We start from the raw sequence: 259 nt of genomic DNA, 5'->3' as shown, positions 1-259 counted from the left end.
GGTTTACTGTAAAATGACGCTGCAAATTAACAACTAGACAAATATAAAGCAAACTGCGGTAGCTGTGGCTACTGGGAATGTTGGCAAGAGTACCGAAACCTCCTGTTCACTGTTTGTCTTTTTATCTGGTGGGAAGGACCGGGGCTAATCACAGATACCGGGGAGCATGACCCCACGCACTTTGTGGATGCTCAGGATTAAAAGCTGAATAAGACAAGGTATATGCCCTCAAAGACGAATAGACGACAGGAGTTGCTTT

At 45.2% G+C, this 259-nt stretch overlaps 1 protein-coding gene across 2 annotated transcripts in view; it reads left to right on the top strand.

Moving 5' to 3' along the window:
* Window positions 1-259, top strand: part of WDR11 (WD repeat domain 11) — an 86,745-nt gene that overhangs the window by 26,387 nt on the left and 60,099 nt on the right. The window lies entirely within an intron of this gene.

This window comes from Kogia breviceps, chromosome 2, assembly GCF_026419965.1.
Source record: "Kogia breviceps isolate mKogBre1 chromosome 2, mKogBre1 haplotype 1, whole genome shotgun sequence".
In the NCBI taxonomy this organism is placed as follows: Eukaryota; Metazoa; Chordata; class Mammalia; order Artiodactyla; family Physeteridae; genus Kogia; species Kogia breviceps.
Note: the sequence above shows the minus strand (reverse complement) of the source record. Positions and strands in the feature narration are given on the sequence as shown.